Consider the following 23,516-nt stretch of genomic DNA (forward strand, 5'->3'; position numbering starts at 1 on the left):
TAACCAATCATTATTATGATTACAGAATACATTTGCTGAGTAGCGACGATTTTTACATTTGTTTTGATACAAATTCTTTGTCTACGAAGTGCATAGCTCTAAGCAAGCGGTTTACAAATGAAGCCTCCATTAGGTGGTAATCGCAAGAAAGTTGTATAACCGGAATCTCACTCAACTGCTTCATATCTCATCGGTGATAAGAAGGCTTTTCGGTGCGAGGGGAATTTTCTTTGATTATCGTCTTCATTAACCTTTTAATTTCAAAAAAGAACTGGAACCAAAGTTTCTTCAAAAAGTTTTAAATGGAAATGTTATCCATGGTGTTAAAAGACATATATAACGCTGTCTGGCAACTCGCATGTTGAAATGGCAGCCCCAGCTCTGGAGGTCGGCTGGCTCGCTAGCTCAGCAGTGGCTCGCGAACAGTTGTTAAGGGGAGATTCCCTGCCAAAGTGAGTCTCCGGCCGTCCTTATCTAAAGTGTTAGTTTAGGGAAGAATAATCATACGAAACTAGGAAATGGATTTGCAAGCGCTGACTGTCAACGGAATAGTGTAAAGATGAACCACGGAGGAGTATAAGTAGACAATAAGTGTGAGTGAAGTGATCACCATATCGAGAAGGTTGCTTCACCGTTGTCGTCGGGGTCCCCACGAGCCCTCAAGTTGTGCGTAGTGCAGTGGAGAGAGAGAGACACAGACAGAATACTTGCTTACGTTGGTCTGGGAACCCTCCCTCTTTATGATGTATCTTCCAGTGCCTAATTGTTACAATGAAGTGTCTTCCATGTGGTGTATTCCAACAAATTTTAATCAAATGAAAATCGTGCCGAAGAAAGGCGGGCTGGAAGAAGGTGCTTCTCCATAAAAAGTGACTCTCTTGCAGGACCAGTGCCAGGGATATATGAAGTTGCTCCGACCCATCCAGTTTTCTTGGAAAGAACTATTTTAGGCTGCTCGTGATAAGAAAAGTCTCTCTCTCTCTCTCTCTCTCTCTCTCTCTCTCTCTCTCTCTCTCTCTCTCTCTCTCTCATATAGGCCTATATATATTTATATGCTTTACTGTATTCCTGGTCTTATATAATCAAGATAAAATTCACTCTTCTCTCCCGTTTGGTTTCGTGTCGGTAGGTCTGACCTTATTTCGTTTATTCATAATTCTCTCTCTCTCTCTCTCTCTCTCTCTCTCTCTCTCTCTCTCTCTCTCTCTCTCTGGTTCACAAACGTAGATGTCAGCCGGCAGGGATCATTTAATGATGGTATCTGGTATTGCTCTGCTACTGGTGCGTGGGCGTTTTGTATCGTCTCCATATTTTTTTTTTCTTTCTTTCTTGTTGTGCTTTATGGCTGAACAAACTTATTCCATTGAAAGCATATGTGTTACCGTTACTATAATTGGTTATAAAATGGTTAAGGGATCTGCACCATTGTTAATTCATAAAATGTAAATCCTGGTAATATTCACTAGACATTAAAGTTAACAGTTGCAGAAGGAAATGAAAATACCATATTTTTTTTAACTAAGGCTCACAATTATCACATTTGAAGGGTTTGTGCTTTTATTAGTTTTCGACAGCCCCCCCCCCCTTCTTCTCTCTCCTCTCTCTCTCTCTCTCTCTCTCTCTCTCTCTCTCTCTCTCTCTCCCCCCGTTTTTTTCTTTTGTCAATTCCAACCACCTGCACTGAAGATCTGAGATGGTCCTTTATAGCATGTTTGAAAAAATTGTCCAAAAATACCGATGCTGCATTGAGGCGATGAAATGGCGTATAACCATTGATATAAAACATAAATTAAAAAGAATCACGATTCCAATACACATCACAAATTATGATGCACGTAAGAGGACTGGTTGGTGTTCACCACATACGGTGTGTCTGCGCATGACAGCTAAAGTGACGCACTTTTCGATTCCGCTCGAGTTAGCGTTATAAGAAAATTAGATATTTTGAACGAAGTCTGATTTTTCCTCTGCTCATTCTCCTCTGTTGTGGTTGCCTTCTTCATCCACCTTTGCTGCTTGCAGCCTAAGTATTAAAGAAAATTATTCGGCCTGCCATAGCTAGGACAAGGCTTGTCTGAATAACTAATGACCCCACGGCAGTCTTTCTCCGCCCTTGAGATATACCTCTTTGATTGAAAGTCTTGACGATTATCCTTTAACATCGTAACTTCCTTCTAATGTATATTCAGCATGAAAATTTGGAAATTATATTGCTTTGGAGTTGGGAACTTTGTCGGCTTATCAGCTGGTTGCTTTTTTTTTTTTATGGAGATGGCAAAATTTGCATTCGTAGCCATTTCATTTTCATGGCGGTAGGTCTAGCTACGTTTTGGGGAAGGAGATTCCGAATGATCTCTGAGGTCATTTTCTTAGCTGTTTCGACTTATTTTTTGAATGTTAAATAGATTGCCTTTTTATCATTCTCAAGAGCGGAGCCTGGCAGATGAGACTAGTGTGAATATGACAGGGGCTTCATTGCTTGCGCTCCTGAAGATCATAGAAATAACCAGTCACTTTGGTAACGAAGCTGAACGCTTCATATAAACCGACAGTATATACTGATAACTTATTATTAATACATAACAAAATCGAATTAGAAGTGTTCCAACTGTTTATCAATGTCAAATTTTGATTATGATATTCAGTGTCCTTTGTGTTTCCTAGTTGCATCGGAGGTCAGTTGCATCTACCACATCTGTCATTTAAACTGAGGATTATTATATAAGCACCACTGCATTTCATCGGCTTTCACTATGTTTGTTTCCTGCTCACATTAAAAATTCCTTAAGGTCATAATCTTAACCTGAAATTTTCGTCTTCCTTTCATTTATTATTCGGTGTTGTCACCGAAATGAAACTTTGACGAGGTCTGGATCACTTTTGTATCTTAGCATTTCAATGTTATACAGACCTACGTCTTTGTTCTGCATCAGCAGAATAAAATATGTTCTTATAACAAGAATTTAATGGTGATTATTTTTCGTTTTTCCAAGATTAAACTTCTGTTGCTAACGCGTCATCCAACAATATGTTGAACGCAGTTCGTTTGAGCAGTGACCCGGCTCTCAGCTCATGTCCAGGTTCTCTCTCTGCTCTTCACTGGATGGCTTCTTTATCTTTTTACTGAACTAAACATTTCGGTCATGGTTGTGGTAGATTCTGGAAGTATTCCTCCCTCTCTCTCCTTCTCAGGCTGCTCTGTAACACCCTTCAAAACACCTCTTCCCACATTTATTATGTGGACGGCGATAAGTCTTGGGGTGACATGGTTCAGGACTGCTTCTTTCCACCTACTGTCAAGCTTTGGAATACTCTTGACTCTCGAATTTTCTCAGCCTGAAACCTTAGAGTGGTAGTTAGGTCAGTCGTTTCTTTCATGGTGAAGAGGCTGTCATTTGGTTTCACTTCCTCTTTATTTCATGAGGAAGTTGGCGGGAAAGGACCTTTACAATGTCTGTCTCTTTGGACGGCACTTTGAAATGTACACCACGTGATTATTCTGGTTTCTGCATGACTTTTGGAATGAAGTCGATATCGCCATGCCCTTAATCAACTAACTGCGAATACACAGTTCACTGCCGAGGAATCAAACCTTGTCTCTACTGAGTCTCCCTAATTTCTTTCACCCAATAGATTTATTTCAAATTTTCTGTCGGTTGCTTTCACGGGATGCCTTCGTTAGTTAGGAATAGATTCAAGTAATTGTATTTTGCTTTTTAATTATGATTACCTGTAACGAGGCCACGGAGTTTATGATAATCGTATAAAGTTAATTTTTTCGTGAGTGTATAAAGATATTATAAAGGGGGGATAGTCACCTATTACTGTTTCTTGCTAAAGTGGATACGATGACAGGTCGAAGGAAAAAAGTCGAAGCCTCAGTTACGATAGGCTCAAGGTTCTTTGGTTTCATTGCTGCGAATGCTTAATAAAAAAAAGGCAGTACTATGAGAAGTGCCCATTTGTTTTCATAACAACTGATCTTAATGCTATTGTGGAAATGTGAACACGAGCATAATGTTGATGTTTAGCGGCAAATTTATAGTATAGTAACAGTACTTACAGAATTTACTAATGTTTTTCTAGTTACTATATAAAATGCTTTATATATTGCAAAATCCTGTCAGCGATATTGGTAATATCATAACTTCTTGGTAATATCATATTTGCGAAAATATTTACACTAGTATTTTCTGATGCTGTATTGCAGCAAGAAATATTTAAACATGCTAATCTTATACAGTACGAAGGTCTTACATGCAGCTTTGCATTAGTGTAACTGGTCATACCACCATTTGTTTTTCGGGGTTTGTAGCTTCCGCTCTGAAGTGAAACAGTTGCGCGGACATATTGCATTTTCTCCTTTTCCACCTTTGGTTTTACACAGTAGCCGAGTGTGATACCACTTGTTACTTAGTAACTGTAATTTATGCAAGCAGAACAGTGGGACCCTTAAAAAATATTTTCGAGGTCTCTGTAAGGAAGGAAAAGTGGAAATCTAAGACAGGACTTTAAGTGAACTTAGGTAATGGCGTCCATATATACTCCTGATAAAAAGGTTCAATACTCGGCATGTAAATGAGGGTAACTTGGCTTCACAGCTTCCATAGACATGTATGGGAATGTAAAGCTTGCCGTATATCACGCGGCTAGGAAAGGTGGGCAATGCAGTGAATGGTCTTGGAAGCATCTTCCGAATTAGCAGGTGTCAATAATACAGAAAACAGCTCGTTATATAACTTGACGAAGTCACCCCAAGCTGGAAGTAACAGAATTCAACCTATGCTGGAAGTAGTATACGTCAACCCATGCTGGAAGTAACTGAAGCCAACATATGGTGGAAGTAACAGAAGTCAACCCATGCCAGAAGTAATAGGGGTCAACCAATGGTGGAAGTAACGGAAGTTACCTCATGCTGGAATTAACATAGAAGTCACCCCATGCTGGGAGTAACAGTCAGAAGTCACCCCATGCTGGAATTAACACAGAAGTCACTCCATGCTGGAAATAACAGAAGTCAACCCCATGCCAGAAGTAGCAGAGGTCAACCCATACTGGAAGTTGGAAGTAACAAAAGTCACTCTGTGCTGGAAGTAACAGAAGTCACCCTATGCTGGAAGTAACAGACAGAAGTCACTCCATGCTGGAAGTAATAGAGGTCACCCCTATGCTGGAAGTAATAGAGGTCACCCCATGCTGGAAGTAACAGAAGTCGCCCCATGCTGGAAGTAACAGACAGAAGTCACTCCATGCTGGAAGTAACAGAAGTAACCCCATGCTGGACCCATGCTGGATGTAACAGAGGTCACCCCATGCTGGAAGTAACAGAAGTCAACCTATTCTGGAAGTAACATAAGTCACCCGATGCTGGAAGTGACAGAAGTAAACCTATTCTGGAGGTAACAGAAGTCACTCCATGCTTGTAGTAACAGAAGTCAACCTATGATGGAAGTAGCAGGCATTTTAGGCTACTGATAAGATTCAGAGCTTTTAATTGAACGTAAACCAGCAAAACTGTCAAGGGTCCTAATGATGTGGGGATAACATTCCATTTAGGATTGAGATGGACAGTCGGAACTGATAAAAGGCACCATCAGAGAAAAAAAAATTGCAAACGACATGTACTGAGAGACGCACTGAGAGACCTTACGTCTTTCTGGAGGTGTACTTTTCCAGGGTTGTAATATGAAGGGTTGAATTTCTCTTCCTTTTTTTTTTTTACATAGAATAATCATAAGGAGCGCACTACTGAGAGATTAGCAATAAATAATGCATTATCGGTGAGGCGTTTACGACGATGCTTCTAAAATGCAACATGGCTCCGGTTAATATCCAGACAAGAATAGGGAACTGAGAGCGATCTGTATTGGACGGTTGAAAAAGATGAATATCTTGAAAAGTAGGCAAATAAACGTGAAGTAAAAGTTTCAGAGGAAAAAAACAGTAGCAAGGAATGATTGGCATAACAAAATATTGTGTAGCTTTACAAAAGAACTCCATAAGTTTCTGGAAAAACATCTGAAATATAAAGGAGGAAGAGGAAAGATTCGCGTACAATGTGCAGCAACGTCTGTCTTTTGCGATCACGGACATTAACAATTGCACAAAAACTAAAAGCTTTTTATGCTTTCCGACCTCTCTATAAGTTAAGCGATACAGTAATCGCTTGAAGTAGTTCCCATCACTGTGTTTTGACAGATGCATTCACTCATTTTAACATCGCTTACGAATAAATTCTTTTATCAGATATCTCTCTCCAGTTTGCACCCGTCTCCCCGACCACTTAAGCCTACTTGGTTCATTTATCCTAATCTTCGCTAGCGACATATTCCAGCATTGCAAGTTCCTCGTTGGACGAGTGGTTTTCGGGCTCAGCTACCAATCCGGTAACGCGGACTCAGAGGAATTTATTTCTGGTGATAGAAATTAATTTCTCGATATTATATGTGGTTCGGATCCCACAATAAGCTGTAGGCCTCGTTCTTAGGTGACTAATTGGTTCCTAGCCACGAAAAAATATCTAATCCTTCGGGCCAGCCCTAGGAGAGCTGCTAATCAGCTCAGTCACCTGGTTAAACTAAGGTATACTTTTCCAGCATTGCAATAAACTACTTCGCAGTGACAGCTTTCTTCTCCCAGGTAAAAAATTGCCGTAGGGGGTTAGTGTCGTCAGTGCACCTCATGTGGTGCACTGTATGCAGTACTTAAGTTTCTTTGCAGCGTTCCCTCGGCCCCTAGCTGCAACCCTTCTTATTCCTTTTTCTGTACCTCCTTTCACGTTTTCTTTCTTCCATCTTACTTCCCACCTTCTCCTAACAATAGATTCATAGTGCAACTGCGAGATTTTCCATCTGTTACACCTTTCAGATTTTTACCGTCAATTTCCGTTTCAGCGCTGAATGACCTCGTTGGTAGTTATTGGCCTTTGACCTATCTGTATTTATATTCAGTTCAGTTCTCCCAGGTAACAAATACTGCTGTTATGCAGGTCAAACTTCTTTGCATATGTTCCCAGTCAGTGTGCAGAGGGAAGAGGGATGCGAATGGGAACATTTATAATAAATATCTTTTGATGTAGTTATATATGTTATTTTTTTCTCAAAAGTTCAAATAAATCATTGTTAAGTCTAGAGGGATTTCTTTCATAAAACAATAGTGGGCAAATTTGCACTCGATTTCTAACGTAAAACTGTATATAACTCGTAAGCATATTGAATAGTGAGACTGTCAGTGGGTAGCGACGCCAGCTAACTCTTAACAAAGCAATCAATGTTCAACAAAAGCTGGCAGAGACAGCTCGACATAGTGGTGCCGGTCCATGATGCAAGGCAGGAAAAGCGTTCCAGGATCCCACATCAACTGGAGCTGGAAATATAAAACTATGTAAAGAAATTTTTGCTGGGATAGTGCAATGCCGAAAAAAATGGGTCAAGAATAAACATTCTCTGGACCTTTTTCATTGCTGGAAGAGATATTCACTCAGGGAGGTCCGCCGAAAGAAAAATATTATTTTTACGGAAAGTTTAAGTGAAAGTTGATGTTTCTAATGGCACTATGTATTTCGTTACTTGACACTTCCATGAATGAGAGGGCGATATAGAGAAGACAATGTCTACAAAGAGAAGGAAAAAGGGTTGTTTGGAATGGCAATAGAGGCCATTTCTTGTATTTGTAAAAGGATTAGAATTGTAAATATGTTATTAAGGGAAATAGTTTAATACGTATTAGATTATAACTCTCAGGTCAGTAAAATATTAACATGAACTAACTTACCTAACATCCCTTGTAGTATGGAGCGGGGATGAAATTGCGCACCATACCTAACAGAAATCGAATGCAAGAGTGATGAAGTTTCCATGTATCTGAAACCGTTTTCAGAAAGGATGTTATTTTTGTATACCGAAGAAAGTCGGTACGACTTCGCAGGGATCCAAAATCTATTGCCATGTTTTCCTCTAAAGCCAATCATTCGAAAGCAGGAACGACCTATTTGTGAGTGAATGTAATTAACACGACAATCATTGTGTTTCCAGAGCCTCTACAACACTCAGAGAAACAAATAATGGTGGTATAAATATGACTGGCTGACCTAATACTAATGAAAAGGTCTAGAAGTCTTGATTTCTAGTTGCAGCAACTGACAAGAATGTGATCATTAAGGCTTTCGCGTCTTATTTGTTTACTCCTTTTCTCCTTCCTATGTTTATACGATGCTTGTCATATGTATATATATATGTGTAGATATATATACACATATATACATACATATATATTATATATATATATATATATAATATATATATATCTATATATAGCATATATAATATATTAATATATTATATTTATTATATAAATTCTAGAACGTTTAAGAGTGGGTTGTGGCTTATTAACATTATATAATATATATATATAATATATATTATATATATAATATATTATATATATAGAATTCGAGAAGTTAAGAGGGGGTTTGTGGCTATTACATTTATATATATATATTTCTATATATATATATATATATATATATATATGATATATATATATAAATATATATGTGTGTGTGTGTGTAGAGAGAGAGAGAGAGGAGTGGAGTGGTTCATGTTTTTCGTAAAAATTATTGCGATGTGATTTTTGTTAAGATTCATATTCTAAGAATGTATTAAACGGCATAGATGTATACTAAGTATTTTGCACGCGAGCTTTTAGTTATTTTGTTATACCTATAACAGTAATGGTCAGGGCCCCATTCTTTTATTCATGAGTCATCGAATAAGTACCGGCATTTGGCTTCCGTCCCGTGGCCTTTTCAATGAGAAAAAGTGTAAAGGGATCCATCCCTTCCTCCGGAGGAATCTCCTGGTAGAGTCCGTCCTTTGGGTGCCACAGTCAGCGTCTGAGGTTAAGGGGAAATCCCGTGATTTGACTCTCCCCTTTTGACTCTTCTTTCGCCCATCTTCATTGCATTAACCCCGGTCAGGGGATAGTGCTGTCAGTGCACCTCATGCGGTGCACTGTAGGCTTTACTTAAGGATCTTTGCATCGTCGCTTCGGCCCGTAGCTGCAGCCCTTTCATTCCCTTTACTGTACCTCCGTTCAGTTTTCCTTCTGACGTCCTTCCACCCTCTCCTAACAGTTGATTCATAATGCAACTCTATATTCTATTATGTTCATTGCATTAACATACCTTCATTTCTGGCAGTCCCTTTTTTCACGTATAGTTGCAAACTTTGCAAATGAAATGCGCAATCACCGCTGTACCCTCTATTGCAATGAAGGTATTTCTTACTCCTAGAAAGTCCTGTAAATGACATTACAGAAATGTCTCGATCTTTCCATACACTCTTGCAATCTTTCTTTGAACCCGCGTCTTTGCCGTTAATTAAGGCTACATTTGTGCGATTTCTTCTTGGAAATAATACTTGGTGATTTCCAGTAAAGCTATGTTAGACAGTTCCGAACCCATACCTATGCAGCATAGCACGCCATTTCGGGGAGGACACGATCAATTCGTGTAAATGATTTGCTAGTATTTTATTACTTTTATTTGGTTTTGTTTGGGTTTTTTTAGTTTTTATAAAAGGAAACTGTTGAGATGGCCTTTTGTGTGTCCGTCCGCCCTCAGATCTTAAAAACTACTGAAGCTAAAGGGCTGCAATTTGGTATGTTGATCATCCACCCTCCAATCATCAACCATACTAAATTGCAGCCCTAGTAGTTTTTATTTTATTTATGGTTAAATTTAGCCATGATCGTGCGTCTGACACCGCTATCGGGACCAACGACTCAAGCCACCTGCTGAATGTTTCATGGGCCGCTGGTGAGAGTTTCATTGGGCCGTGGCTTAGAGTTTCATGGGGCCATGGCTCAGAGTTTCTTACAGCATTATACTTATAGAGAACACTCGATTGCACCGAAGAAACTTGAGCCCATTTTTTACTTATACGTTCTTTATCGTGCTTTGGCACTTAGGTCTATCACTTTAGACCTATTGCTTTCTGCTTGTAGTCTATGGTGTATCCGGTTATATTACAGTAATCAAAGGGTTTTCTTTTGTTTATCTTCTTCAGGCATCGCAGCCTTCGATTTGACCAACTTTAAAATGTTTGGTAAATCCGCTGGAACCTTCGATTGGTAATTCCACTGGATGCTTCGATGGATGATGGAATAGGCTGTATTAATTTTAATCCTGGAAACAGCGTGAGGCCGCAGTGAAAGGAAACGTGAAATATTTCAATAGCTCGTTGCTCATTTATTCTGACGTTTCATTGATTTTTCTTACGAAAATTTTCAAATAGATCTTTGAAATATTAGAATTCAGCGCATAAGATTTCCGTTAGTGAATTTTTTGTGCCGATGCTTTATGTATAACATCACATGAATAATAACAATAATAATAATAATATTATTATTATTATTATTATATTATTATTATGATGATGATGATGATGATGATGAGATGATGATGATTACTATTATTGTTATTATTAAACTGGGATCGCCAAATGAACTCCTCCAATTTTCTAGTTAATGATTTTATTTTTTATTTTTCTATGATTTTCAATACTAGACGACTAAAGACAATTCCTTATTCATCTAAGGGGAATTAGCTTCATCATCACCGTTTTATTTGCAACAGTGAAATGCGAACTTGAATTTGGAAGAAATGTACATTTAAAATAATACATTTATGATAATTATGTTTCATTAAAAGTCGATATGACCATAGGCTAAACTGGATAAAACATACATTTAACTTTGCCAAGAAAATCGAGTAGATCCATTAATCCATTTCTTTATTCAAATAACTTATTGTTTATTAGAAAATAAATAACTAGTAAAATGCTCAATAATTCAGCAGCAGGTATGAAGCTTGTATATTTTAATTTACATAGAACAACATTTCAGTGGTCGTGAATCAGTCTGCATAGATTATTCGACTGGTAGTCTCGATAGTATTGCTGGAATGTCATGAATTACGACGAAAAATACCCTGAAAAAATCTTGGTGTGGGTTAGTAACGGGTAAGGCATCATTTCCTCATTGGCACTTCTGCCAAGTTAATTAGTTTTTACTGCTGTGCAATACATACGACCGATGCAAAAGTGTTCTGGTACCGCTTCAAAGATGTCAAACGCGCCGTCCAGTGCGTGTATTGGTTACGGACAATTTAGCTGCATAAATAATACATTTTGATATACGGTTACTGTACATTGCCACGCAAACGACCAGAGTGTGATAGTATGTCTGTTTGTTTTATTGCAGGTTTATATTCAACACGGCTTTATTTTTAGTTATTTTATGATGCTGTTCCAGCACATGTGCTCTGCATCTATATTGACACTGAGGACAAAAACTGGATAAAAAGCAAATGGTTTTGTCATATCTCTTGAACTCTGCATTTTCCTTGATTTCTTTTATCGCTGTTTTCGCAGAGCTATCTTCGATTTTGGTTTATTATTAGTTTTTTTTTTATTGAAGCAAATAAAACCTGGTTCCTTTAATTGCAAATAATGCTGCCAGATTTAGTTTTCATAGATTTACGAACTACGTTATGTTCTGTTATTTAAGGGTTTTAGAAAGTTTGAGTTTTTAATATTCACAAGTAGATATATTTGAATATGTATTATTTATTAAGAGTCAGGTCATTAATAATTGCAATTGCAAGCTTTAAGAATTGTTAAATGATCCCTTATTCAATCAATTCTTGAATCAGTTGAGATCTACCGCTGCATTTATTCGCCTGAGCATGCATTTGAGTTAAACCTCAAATGCATTTACATAGCAATGTTTTATGGGTTGACATAGCTAGATACCATATTGGAGAAGCCCCGTAGAGGGTAATGCTATCAGTGCACTTCAAATATATTATGTAGTAAATGTTACAGTTAGGTCGCGAAAACAGGAATTTCACGAAATTTCTAAAATTTTCTGGGAATTTTTTTTCAGGGATTCCGTGAAATCTCCAGGTCACTTAGGTATATTTGATCCCTGGAGGGCTAGTACGAAACACGGCGAAACAGTTATTCATCTACACTTGTTTTGCTGTGTTTAGTACTAGCCCCTCTGGGATCAAATGCCCCCCGAGGGACTAGTACTAAGTACGGCGAAACAATTTGATAACACGGCTAAACAGTGTAGATAAATCACCTTTTCGCCGTGTTTAGTACTAGCAACTCGGGGATTAAATGTCCCTAAGTGAATTGTAATATACACATCGCCGATGACCTTTGTAATCGTAACGCCAAGTTACTCTGCATAACCTGTTTAAGTAAGGAAGCAGTTTCCAAGTCCTCGTCATCACGTCATGACAATCCATTTCAGAAGAATATTGTGAAATGCAGTTTGTTCAATGTATTCTTGTTGCTGCAGATTAGAACAGAACGCCGCCAGGACGCGTTACCAGGCCTTAAGTCGATCTTATTTCTTCATCTTTCTTCTTCTTTTCAACTTCCCTCGGATCATGTGATACCTGAGTGCTGATGATATGTCGAATAGATTCACTTCTCAGTCTCAGAGTGATGCTCCTGCTAGACTCGCCTCTCAGTCATTATCTCCAATGCGGTGTTTTGATTATATCCTGTTTGTTTTTGTCATTTTTTATTGTTTTTGGGGAAGGTTTAACTTGTGATTGGCTTTGACCATCACGGCATTGAATATCGTATTCTTGATGTTTAGGCACTGTAGTAAACTCCTAATCACAGTATGAATTTGCATAATTTTATCAAACAGTTTCATATTTTTTTAGCTTTTATCAGTGAAAATATACAATATTTTACAGTTTTAATAGTACATATTGCATGCAGAATTTGATCAAAATTGACTTAAATTTACCAGAATTTAACAAAAGTTTTAGAGAGTACATTTAACAAATCATCTATGTATTTCAATGTTAACTGCTGCATTAACGTTATATGGAACACGACATACCAAAGCAGGCCAGTTGAACATACGCTGGCATAGTGATATCGGTCAGACTGCCAGGTCAAGGAGATCCACAGTGCACGTGTTCAGAGGACCCGTTGGATGTTTAGGCACACACTTTTCGCTCTTAATTTGGTCCCGTTTATTTTTAGACATAGGCTGACCATCGTCACCTGGGCATTACGAAAGACAGCTTCTGGATATCGGGCCTTCATCACTTAATGCCTCGGAGCACACTAGGTCTGTTACTGATTATGCTGGTCTTCTTACAGTACGGGGTCTTACTACTGAACTCTTAAGTTTTCTTGTGGAGTCATATAGCTGCATGGAGATTGCTTATGACGTGATTCCCATGTCATTAGTTTTCTTTTTATCACTGTTAGTTCTTCGATTTTTTTTCGTTGTTTTCAGTGTTTTCTGTCTTCTTTCTTTAGGTAGCGGAAGTCCCTTTTATTTTTATTTTTTTTTTTTTTTGGGGGGTGAAGGGGGAGTTTACTAAATGCAAAAATCCATGAGAAAGAGAGTTTAATTTGTAGTAGAAGCTTAATCAATCTTCTGTTAATACAATTAGATTATTGGAACCTCAAGGGCAACCATGGTAGTGTAACTCATGATGCATCATAAGCACTTCGAAATGACATTTTATTTTCTTGTTTGTTTCGCATCATGTTATCATAAGTTGCGGAAGGTCAGGCTCTTACTTTTTTTGACACATGCTTACAAAATCACGCATAAAAAGCTAATAGCCGTCGGTATATCGTTCACGGAAGCATTTTGCGTTCCCATGGCCAACTGTAAGTTGAAAACTGTAAACTCATTCTCTCCTCTCTCTCTCTCTCTCTCTCTCTCTCTCTCTCTCTCTCTCTCTCTCTCTCTCTCTCTCTCTCTCTCTCTCTCTCTCTCTCTCTTCTGCAATACTTCTTACTGTGGTTATTAACACGGTAGTTTTAAATGCTATTCGTTACATTTACCCGTGACATCTTACGAATATGGGTGTTTACTAAAAACGTGCATTGGGGCTTTTTATAATTATATTATAATTGTAGCTGATACAAACTCTTGTATGAGGAAGTACCACTGATGTTCTAGTTTTATGGATAACTTCTATTTGTTTGCGAATTAGCTTTACATTTATACTGCTTATGTGTGTGTGTGTATGAGCATAAACTGACGTTGTCTTGTCATCATCGACAAATGTTGCTACGATTCATTTTCTAAGAAATCGTTCTTTTAATTATCTCAACCAACCGCTAATTAAGTTGATAATAAAACCGGATCTCTTTTATGATAACTTTTCAGAATCACAAATGAATTAAACAGATACCTACTCTATCCTATTAGCAGTCGTTGTTGCAGTTGTTTTCTGTAATTGGATTTTTACGTTGCTTGAAAAAGAAAACATTGCTCCTGGCACGCGAACGAATGCAGCTGACTGTAGTATGCTGCTTATTATCAAGCCATTTTATTAAACCCAATTAGTTACTAGTGTTGAGGCCCCAGCAAGGTGCATTTTCAAGTTGTATCATTTCGATTTCTCTGTTTTTATGTCATTGTTGTTACTAAGCTTCTTTGGTATGAAGTAACTCATTAGATTGCGTAGATATCAGTCAGTCAGGCTCCTTCATTTCCATACCAGAGACTGTTAGGAAAATAAAAATGGATTTTAGTCGAGTTATTAGGTTAAGTATTCTGCTCTTCCCCAATCCTAAGGTCGGAAATCCACCACCAGTCACTTTCCCTTGGCACCTACAGTCTCTCTCTCTCTCTCTCTCTCTCTCTCTCTCTCTCTCTCTCTCTCTCTCTCTCTCTCTCTCTCTCTCTCTCTCTCTCTCTCTCTCTCTCTCTCTCTCTCTCTCTGTGCTAGACTGTCGTCGACTAGACACGCTGGGTGAGAAGAAATCAAAAATGCCCCTGGATAGAATCGGGCGATTCCAGGAAGTTCGCATGTCGTTATCCGGTAACGGCATGATTCATTGGCGTACCCAAATAACATATTGGCCGACTCAAAAAACAAAATAAAAAAAGAAGAAGCTACAGATGCAGCATCCGGGTCTAGCCCAAAACAAACGACACCAGAGAGAGAGAGAGAGGGGGGGAGAACCGTCTGACTGTCAGGTCGCACTGGCTGGCGCCCTTTGAAGGTGTATTATTGCACAAGAATCTGACGTCACCGAATTGTTAAAATGTGAATAATGCAACGGATATTTATTGTATAATGAAGCCATCACAGATGGCTCTGTTTGGCTAAATGTGTGTCGACATTTGTTAATTGGATCGCTGATGAAGGATTCATTGTCTGCACCTCTTCGCTTCACTGGCTGGGATCCTCCTGGAAAATAGTCTCAATCTTTATTAATTCTTTGCTACACACAAACGCACAAACGAACACACGGCTCGTGGAAAATAGGCTTAGTCCTGATTTAGTTCTTTGCTACATACACAAACGCACAAACAAACGCACGGCTCGGGGAAAGTAGTCTCATTCTTTATTTAGTTCTTTGCTACACACAAACACACGGCTCGTGGAAAATAGTCTCACTATTTAGTTCTTTGCATACACACATGCGCGCATAACTCTTAGGTATATTCGATCTTCCTTTGAAATGTTCATAGGTAACTAAAACTCTTGATAAGAGAGCTAGGTAAAAAATACATTATGTAGGACGTACGTGTTTCATTATATCATGAACTGATTAATTCCCGTTTGTAAGTTGTATACGATTTTCGATGAAATTGTTTTAGCGTCACTATTAGAAAACGCCATGTTTTCTAATAGCAAGGCATGTTAACCGTGCACAAAAGTGGACGTAATATATATATATATATGTGTTATATATATATATATATATATAATATATATATATATATATATACTTTATATATATATTATGACTATGTGCGTGTGTTTGTGGGGCGGGTAGTCGGTACTGACGTGGCTCGGTGGTAATTGAGCTCGCATTATTAGGGTCTATGATTCCCACCCAGCCTGACACCACCTGTCGACCCGACTAGTAATGGGTATATACCAGTGGCAGGTGTAGTCAAAAAGAATGCATGAAGTTACATAGCATGCGCATGTCTGCAAGCTTCCTGAGAAAAAAAATTATGGGAAGGGAGTTTTGTAATATATACATATATATTAGAGAGAGATATGTGCACAGGAAATATCCTAGTTTCGGTTATTTTTATTGAATAATCATGGCATTCCTCATGAGGACAACGATAAAAGTGCGGTTTACTATATTTATACACTTCCCATTTTTATATATATCCGCACCATGTCAGGTGTATATGTTATGGTTCCTTTTATTTTGTGATGGCTCAGTGACTACACCCACTTAGATTTCGACTATTTAACTGTATATTGTGTAATTTAAAGCTGGCATCACGAACTCAGAACAGGAGTTCAAATGATTTTAAGCACCTTGCTCTCAACCTGCGCAAACCTCCGCAGTCGGGGCCAATGACTCTTCTCTTGCACTACGTCAGCAGAATGTATGATACATGACCAGGTCATATTATATAGTGTATCTGATCGCAAGTATTTCCGGTACTATACCCTCTCATTTTCTTATCCATTAACAATAACTTTTCTCTCTGCATCGTTTCTAAATTTAATAAATAGTGAACACTTGACATTAAACGTCCCTTCGTACTTGCATTTTGATTTTTGAAATGAACAAGTTGTACAGGTAGCTGTAGGCGCTCTGTTAATTCGTTCAGTTCTGCAACCAGGTAGCCTGCCACTGAGGTGACTGAACTAAACACAGAACCCAAAGTGCCCTTGTTTATAGTTTGCCAATAACAATGTAGTCTATATACCGGCAATAATCATTCGCCGTGGAGCGATCTGTATAGAAAATATCCTCTTGAATTAAGAATTATGTTAACTGTACAGAAACCGCAAGCTCAAAACGTTTCGCTATGTGCTTGATCAGACCAGAATACCAATTGACAAAAAGCCATAAAGCGTCCGCGCAGTTAGGCTATACGAGGCTAACGCGAATCCGCAAGTTCAGTTAGCAGCAGAGAAACAGAACGTAAAACTGAAAGAGGTAGAAGAAGACGAAGAAGAAGAAGGGAACTGTTGACGATGCGTCGTGGTCGTCTTCGTGCATGATGTGAGGAGAGTGTATTGGAGAGTCGAATGGCTCACAGGCTCATGTGCGTGCGGAGGTGTGGGCTGAGGGGCGGAGCCGCCGGTTGTGTGCCGACCCTGCTAGCTTGCTGGGGGGTGTTGACTGACTGGGGCCCCCGCTCGTGTGGGTAAGCGGGAGGTAAGAGGCTCCTTTCGGGGGTACGCACAAATGGGTATGAGACGTTTTGCCAAGGCCCTGCTAGGTTAGGTTATTGACTTCATTTGTTCCAGAACAAATGATTATCGATGTTCGGTGGCTGGGAGTGGCTCAATAATTGTGAAGTGTTATTACTACTCGGAGTGTTAGTCTGTGATTGCTGACAAGACCTAATCACATTATTTGCGAATTTATATATATATATATATATATATATATATATATATATATATTATGTATATATATATATATATATATATATATATATATATATATATATATACTGATGTCCAGGTTATAATGAACTACAAGTCTGATTTTATTACTTCATCATTTTTTACGTTAAATCACTAGATGAGTAATTTTATTGTGGAATATAATTTTTTTTATATTATTCCCTTAATTAATTGGTCAGAAAGTTTGGTTTCGGACGTTTTCTTAAACACTGGCAACTTACTAGAATGGTTTTTTATTTGTTATGGAGTGTCATTTGTTGAATTGCTTCGATTTTAGAAATGACGGGTATTTTAAATATACTATATCTTAGAACCATTGAAATTGCCGCACAATTAATTTGTTTATCCATCTTTATCGTTGAACCTGTTATCCTGTGAATGCAAAGGTGAGTGGCTTCCGTCAATCCCAGAGAAAGGGCCATCTCCCTTATTTAGTAGGTACCCCTAAAGGGGTCCTCAGCATTTCGCTAGATAGATTTCCCTTAGAAAACCGCGCGGTAGGCGTGTTCTGGGACGCTGCCCTTTCCTCAAGGCATTGGTGGCCTGGTTGCTTCTCTGCTTGTTACCACAACGCTGACAGAAAGTCACAGACTAGCTTGGCAATAAATATGATTGGGAATGAGCTGGAAGGCTGAAGTTGCTCTGATATTCAAATTAGAAGTTCGTGTCATATTTTAGGATCCTATGACTGTATGAAAATGATTTCACAAGACGTTTGATCGAGCCATTGGACTTTCACATTACTTTGCATTTATATACTTGGTAGCTGAAACGTGCTTCACATCTTAATGCAGGTTAGTCAGTCACCCACTGAATTCATATCTGCAGTTCGCTTGTTTGTCAGAAAGCTCATCTTCTCTTGAAGGTGGTTTGTCTGTGCGAAATTTGGAAAGCTACCGAATCACGTACTAGCTATATGCATCCTCTGTCTTTTTCCTAAACACGCTTGCTAAACGTGGTTGCCTCCGTATGGTAGTAGTACCTTCAGTGCTTCTCACGTGGTGCTCTGCATGCATTACTTATGGGTCTTGGCAGCGTCCCGTCGGCCCGTAGCTGCAACCTCTCCCATTTCTTTTATAGGACCTCCGTTCATATTTGTTTTCTTCCATCTGACTTTCCCCTCTCTAAAAATGGTTTCTGTTGCAACAGCTGGGTTTTCCTCGTGTTACGCTTTTAAAACCTTATTATCAATTTCAATTTCAGCGCTGAATGACATGATAGGTCCGAGCGCTTGTCGTAAATTCCATATTTTATTCTATTTTAAACATGTTTGCTACCGTTTTCAAGAAAGGGGACCTATATATTTTGCTAACATTTACTCTTGTAAAAAAGAATACAATTGTAAGAGTATCTAAAAATAGCGTCATTATTCTTTCACATGCAAGGAAGAAACCCAGAACAAGTAATATTAATCAAGTTACAATTGCTTGTCACACGTTAACTCGTGTCGAGTTAAGCAATACGTCTTATTTTCGCTAAGGTCTGATTTGTTGTAGTGTCTGAACCCTGAATGATCCTCGTCTTGTTTTGGTGTTTTGCGATTTTACGAAATGGTGATGCACTAGAATTAATTTTTTATTCGACTCATCTGAGTCATAAACGGCTGGTTATCTCTTTTTGCATTTTTACAATCTTCTAGCGTCAAATGAAAACAAAAAAATTATTTATTCATTTACACTCGTGGGTAGCGGCGTTTTAAGTCGAGGGGGTCTCCTTGCAAAAGAGTTCGGAAGTACTGTGAAGTCTCAAACATATTTGTAAGAGTTGTGTAAAATTTATGATTATCACTGTGTCATTACGTGCCGATTAGGTTAGGTCGAAGTCATTCTTTACTATTTGCCTTTTGCGTGGAGCGATGTGTTGTATCACAAGTGTTGTTCGAAATAAACTTTGGAATTTTTTTTTACGAAGACTATACATATATTGCAAGATTTTTTTGCCCGGTACCAATTGTTAGTACCTTGATATTTAATTCGAATTTATTTTCGCGGATAATATACAACCAAAAGTATGGTTTCAGTACAGAAAAATTCCGATCTATACCACAAGATAAGCACCATCTTTTCACTGTCGTCCGCCACTTTTCGATTTGGAATGAAGAAGGCATTCTTTTACTTCATCCAGATTACAATATCTCTTCCTCACCCTCTCCTTGAGTTTCAGTGTTGATTGACGAAGATGTCTATTTCTTAGCTTTTGTCTCTATTCTCGAAGAGCAGAAGGGAGAGGCAAGATGCCGAAGGTTTTTCTCGCGCAGTGATTTAGTTAGCATTAAAGAGATGTTGGAGAGATGCCTTGGTTACCAATAACATTGGCATTGACGTCATGTGCAGGGGAACGAGAAACGGAAAAAATTATGTTGGTAATTTGGTAATAGAGCGTACATTTACATTCGTCCAAACAATGCCTGGATGCAAATTCCCCAGATGTATACTAGTATTGCAAGGAAATATAGTGTATTTCAACCTTCGGCACCTCTCTCTCTCTCTCTTCTCTTTTCCCCCCCTCTCGCTCTCTCTCTCGTCTCTCTCTCTCTCTCTCTCTCTCTCTCTCTTCATATATATATATATATATATATATATATAAATATATATATATATATATATGTGTGTGTGTGTGTGTGTGTATATATATATATAAATAGAGCCACTCACAAACTCACCCCCGCTCGTAAATTGTACTGTAGTGTATATTATAGCAATAAAAGCTCTTTCCTGTGAGCTCTCGGCCGTATAATACAAAATGCCAATTACATTATCATCTAGGACTTTATTTAGCAATAGTAGATTATATTTTCATGGTCCATGGGGAAAGCTACTATTACAGACTCAGTAGTTACGAATTCTGAAAATATGTGTATGGTATTTGAGGTGGGTTTACTCGTCTATGTGTGTGAGAGAGAGAGAGAGAGAGAGCGAGAGAAGAGTAAGAGGGAGAGAGAGAATATTCTGTTGGAGATAGGAGTAACTGATAGTGCGTGATACTGAAGGCACACGATTTATGCGCTGAATCTTTTTCTTCGCACCTCTGACTACTAGCATTTCAATCGAATGTGCGGTGTATAGATTTTTCGTCCAAATTTAAATTTTGCCGCAAGTGAATCTTAACATGAGCAGAAAATCCACACAACCAAATTCCCTTTCATCGTCGTTTCCTGCCTTCCACCCTTCGGTTGAGAGATGGGAATCAAGGGTTGATTTGCTCCTCATTGGCGCACACTTTTTTTGCAAGAGTTGATATCCGGTTGAGCCTGATTCCACCTCCCCCCCCCCCCCCCCCACCCCGCTCTCTCTCTCTCTCTCTCTCTCTCTCTCTCTCTCTCTCTCTCTCTCTCTCACCGATGAATTATACCTACTCGTCTTAAGAGGACGGCGGCATCTGCTGTTATTGAATTACGAGGCCTAATGCCCTTCCTATATGGGTTGAATAGTAAGTACTTGCCCACATCCTCTGGTGAATAAAGACTGACTGCAGTTGATAACGACATAGAATTCCCGGGAACGGGTTTTTTTCAAGACGAAAGGAATTCGGAATGATCTTGTCGGGTGCCTGGAATTTTTTTGTTTCACGAGAAAAATATTTGATTTCAATCCTCTCGCTCTTCGTCAGAAAAGAAAGGGGGGGGGGGGGAAGAGGAGTGGGGGGGGGGAGGGAGGTGGAGGTATCGCGAGAAATGAGAAACCGGTTATTAAGAAGAGCTGCGTCGACTGTCAACCTGTTAGGCTTAGGAAAAGGTAATGAAAACTCTCCTTCCGTCTTGGCTGGTGACCAAGTAGACCTCAAGTAGATACGGCCTTTTGTTGATATTGTTATCGTCAGGAGATCGATAAGGGACGTGGAAGGGAAGGGAAGGGAAGTAGGCGAGATGGAAGCATGTAGGGCTAACACCACTCATCTCATCCCCTCTTCCACCTCCCCTTCCCTCCCCTCCTCCCCTCTCCTCCCTCCGCCAGTTCCTCCATCAACAACATTCTTTTGAAGCCCTATAACCATAAATATGAAGGACTTTCTAGGTAGGCCTGCCAGACGAGCCCTTCGTGCACACGTCACTTTCGTCACGGAAACGAAATTTAGTTCGGGCCAAATGACCCTTTTACCGTTTTTGTATATGTAATGTTCATCCCTTTTTCGTGTGGTCGCTGATGTTTTTTAAATGTTCGTCTCAGTTTGTGTACGAATTGTTGCAACTCGCTTTTTAATCGGGAGAGCCGATTATCATTTTTGTTTGTAATGTGTAAAGAAGTGCCATTGTGAAAAGATCGCCTTTGAATCCTGTATCTAGAGAAATGAAACCTCACTGATTTTATTTGTTTCATTTTGTTGGTATTAATTCTCGTTGCTAAAATGATGCCACTGTATTTTGATTGTTGTTGTTTTCTTTAGTAGAAGCTGTGTCCCAATAGTGAAAACCATATCTCCTGTGCCTTTTAAAAGATGAACGCATTGACAAAAATAAATATATAATTAGATAAACATCTTTACTACTTCATTTACACGCGGTAAAATTAATACAACGTAATATTTTATTAAACTCTTATTTTTCTCTCTCGGAAAATTAATGACATACCTCTTAGTAGTTAAGATTTTGTCACTTTTCCCGACAATGTATAGAATAATATTTTTTATCCACGTCTCACAATTAGGAGGCCTATTCATACGGCTGGCTATTCCTAACATCTTCGCTTTGAGGGTTACTTTTAGGCCTAAAATTCATTGTGCCTGCCATATGTGTGCTTATTTTAGGAAAGGGCTTTCAAATAAGGATGAGCTTTATTTGGTCGAGTGTGATGGGAAGAAATGAATCTTGATTTTGTGTTGTGTAAGTTTCCCGATGTAAAATAAGGCTTGATGTTGTTTGGTAGGGCTCTATATCTCTCTCTTTAGCGTGTGTACGCGACGTGTTTGCATGCGTGCGTGTGCACTGTTTAATTAAGATTGCTTCATAGATGTCTAACAATTCGACAAGGAAATCTTGAGCACGAAACAATTATTTCGCAGTTTCTTTTCCATAGTTGACTTCGTTGACCAATGTTACCTCTTATAGGGCAAATACACAGTATAATGTTAGATATAGCAAAGGACGGGCTACCATTTGGCAAAACTGGGCTGTACCGTAAGGCTTTGTGGGTAGAATAATGGAGTATGGCGATGAAAGTTATGTCTAACGTGCATGGACGGGCAAGTCTACAATCTGCTTATAGCGAACGAGTGTCGATTGGACTGTACCGTAGACTCTTCGCTCGCATAAATTAACATATTTTAAATCCTCCAGCGTGGAACCCTAAACGTTGGTAGGCTGTATTTTACAGCCGTCCACGGGTATAGTAATCGGTCTGCTTATGAGATAGCTGTAATGTGGTGCCATGCTAGCTAGACCTGATGTTTGGCCGCTATCGATTATGTGTGCGTTGGAGGCGGTTGGTGGGTGAGCAAGTAACCTGTCGTCTCCTGTACAGTACATATTCGTTCGGTGGTTTGCTTCGTCTTCTCTCTCTCTCTCTCTCTCTCTCTCTCTCTCTCTCTCTCAACTCATGAGCAATGGAGACATTCTACAGGAAATGATTAATTGCTCCATTAGACTAAGAGGTTTTGCCAAAGATGTGGGGGTTACGTAGAAATGTAGGTTACATCTGTTTATTTTTTTCTCCCTTTGATAATCATTTTACTTCTATTTCTTTTTCCAAATGTTTTTTTGTTACTGTACGTCACGTATTGGTTCCTGTCGAGGAGGACCTTCCAATTCCTTTGCTTTAGTCCCTGCGAGATTTGGGTACGTTTTCAGTCTTATTCCCTGTCGCGCATCATGCTCTGCACATGTACAGCCATTCACCCAAGGATGAAGAATGAACCGCGCCATTTGAGTAATAAATTGTATATACGTACATATATTATATACATACATACATATATATAAGTATATATGTATGTATATGTTGTATGTGTATATAATATATACATAATATCGAATTATTAACATTTCTTCACGTATTCGCGTATATATAACTATAACTATGGAAGATATATAAACCTATTATATATATATATGTATATATATATATATATA

At 38.7% G+C, this 23,516-nt stretch overlaps 1 protein-coding gene across 6 annotated transcripts in view; it reads left to right on the top strand.

The window, feature by feature from the left end:
- Nucleotides 1-348: 348 nt before the first annotated feature.
- Nucleotides 349-23,516, top strand: part of LOC135217354 (cytokine receptor-like) — a 219,596-nt gene continuing 196,428 nt past the window's right edge. For 3 of the 6 annotated variants that reach the window (XM_064253188.1, XM_064253192.1, XM_064253193.1), the window contains exon 1: nt 349-452. The gene's annotated coding sequence lies outside the window, so the exon portion shown is untranslated. Of the gene's footprint in view, nt 594-23,516 lie in introns of all 6 variants that reach the window. The other 3 variants (XM_064253190.1, XM_064253191.1, XM_064253189.1) reach the window with 3 other exon arrangements.

This window comes from Macrobrachium nipponense, chromosome 7, assembly GCF_015104395.2.
Source record: "Macrobrachium nipponense isolate FS-2020 chromosome 7, ASM1510439v2, whole genome shotgun sequence".
Taxonomy (NCBI): Eukaryota; Metazoa; Arthropoda; class Malacostraca; order Decapoda; family Palaemonidae; genus Macrobrachium; species Macrobrachium nipponense.